The sequence below is a fragment of the Myotis daubentonii genome, chromosome X (genome assembly GCF_963259705.1).
Source record: "Myotis daubentonii chromosome X, mMyoDau2.1, whole genome shotgun sequence".
NCBI classification, from domain to species: domain Eukaryota; kingdom Metazoa; phylum Chordata; class Mammalia; order Chiroptera; family Vespertilionidae; genus Myotis; species Myotis daubentonii.
The window spans coordinates 51,111,901-51,114,291 of record NC_081861.1 but is presented as its reverse complement, the minus strand read 5'-3'; the positions used below and the strand labels follow the sequence as shown (position 1 = coordinate 51,114,291).

Sequence of the window (2,391 nt, the reverse complement as noted above, 5' to 3'; positions counted from 1 at the left end):
ATTATGCTAAGTGAAGTATGCCAGGAAGTGAAAGAAAAACACCATGTGATCTCACTCATTTATGGATAATAAAGACCATTATAAACTGAGGAACCAAAAGATAGATACAAAGGCAGAGAAGCATGGAATAGGCTGTCAAATTACAGTGGGAAGGCTGGGGCGTGTTGGTGGGGGGGAGGTAAGAGATCAACCGAAGTACTTGTATGCATGCATATAAGCATAACCAATGGACACAAGACATTGGTTGTCTTGGGGAAGGGAGGGGGTGATGGCATGTGCCGGGGGTAGGGGAGGCCAGGGAAACGTCAATAGGGAAAATAAAAGGAAACATATGTACTACTATCTGTAATACTTTAAACAATAAAATAAAATTTTTAAAAAAGTAATGATTGGTCTTTGCTTTTTCTAGTAATAAGTTTTGTCTTATTTTTTCACATAATATAAAGTATATTCTACGAAGCATTGCATTAAGATCCAGTTGTTCTTGCCAAGTAACCATATAAATCCCAAATGCAGCAAAGGTGAACAATCTTCATAGTGCACTTTCACCTTATTAAAGTTGAAGCTGCTCCTTTCAGATATTTTTACACTTCAATGTGAAGTAGATTGTTAGAATTTTGTTATTGGTTTCATATGTTGCTTTAAAAGAAAACGGTTTTGATTTCTTTCACAGTTCTCCAATGAGGCATGTTTGGAAATCATATAGTCCAGGGATGTTTTGAATAACCAAAAGCTCTTTTAGTAGATGAAGTCTTTCAATGCAACTGTAATAAATAAGCACCTACACCCTTAGCTATATTACCAGTGTATCCTGGAACCAAAGTAAGATGGTTTTCTTGTTTCCATAATCTACTTAATTGTTGTTTTAAAATATGAATCTTTCCATCATTTTTAATGTCTGTTTTGGATGATAGTTCTGACCACCACCTTTTAATGATTGCTTGAAGCCTGTTTAAACCAACTATTACATATTCTTCAAATTTGTTTTTAAGTAGTGACTGTACAAGAGGCAACAAATGAGATGTATTGTTTTTCTTCCTGTAAACTATTGGTAAGCTCAGGAATGCAATCCACCACCACCCCCAAGGTCTTCTATCCTCACCAAATAAACTACAAGTTCACTTATACTTCTCTTTTTCCAATAAGTTAAAGCTATATTCAATCTCAAATTCTTGCTGGAGAAAACTTGTGCCATTGTTTCATGATCCTTAGAAACCTCAGAAAAAAACCCACTGTATTTTGATGATGTGCTTTCTGTCTGTGAAGATCCAAGAATCACTGGAGTTAGGCAAATATGTTTGATTATCATAGTGTAATTTTTCAGGCAGGTGGCCTGCACAAGCCAGTTCATTTTCTTTATTTGCATGTCACAGCTCCCACTTCTAGGGGACTGTTTCTTTTTATTTTTTATTTTTTTATTTTTTAAAATATATTTTTATTGATTTTTCACAGAGAGGAAGGGAGAGAGATAGAGAGTTAGAAACATCAATGAGAGAGAAACATCGATCAGCTGCCTCCTGCACACCCCCCACTGGGGATGTGCCCGCAACCCAGGTACATGCCCCTGACCAGAATTGAACCTGGGACCTTTCAGTCCGCAGGCCGACGCTCTATCCACTGAGCCAAACCTGTTTTGGCGACTGTTTCTTTTTAAAACAATAATTTGGAAAAGGATAATGAACTTTCTTTCTGTGGTAGATCACCTTATCTGGGTTTTTTAAAAAATATATTTTATTGATTCTTTACGGAGAGGAAGGGAGAGGAATAGAGAGTCAGAAACATTGATGAGAGAGAAACATCGATCAGTTGCCTCCTGCACGCCCCCCACTGTGGATGTGCCTGCAACCAAGGTACATGCCCTTGACGGGAATCTAACCCGGGACCCTTCAGTCCGCAGGCCTATGCTCTATCCACTGAGCCAAACCAATCAGGGCTTATCTGGGCTTTTAACAGTGAGTCAAACTGTTCTATTTATGTAAGCAGCCAACTGTTTTGGAGATTTCTTAGCCTCCTTCATGCTCTTATTAGTGAAATTAGAGATCCTTTATCTAGGCTAGGTCGTTCAATGGAATGATCCTCAATATTATTATAAAAGTTCTGTTTTATAACATTGTTTGTTTCAGATGCCATAATCTCTTAAATACCGGTGCCTCAATGTACCGCTGCACCTCAATCAAGCCCTGGCACTAACCAGCTGCACCTGAAAGCCTAGAGAGTCCCTGGTTCCTGAGCCAAGCCCCACTCAGGGCCATTCAAATGCGGCCGCGCCAATTATTATTATTTTTTAAACTTTAAATTCTTTATTATATAAAGTATTAGATATGTCTCCTTTTTCTCCCCTTGACCTCTCCCTGGCCTAGCCACCCCTCCAGCACATGCCCTCATCCCCCA

General features: G+C 38.8%; 1 pseudogene; it reads right to left on the bottom strand.

Moving 5' to 3' along the window:
• Positions 1-744: 744 nt before the first annotated feature.
• Positions 745-2,187, bottom strand: LOC132224383 (KATNB1-like protein 1; annotated as a pseudogene).
• Positions 2,188-2,391: the final 204 nt, after the last annotated feature.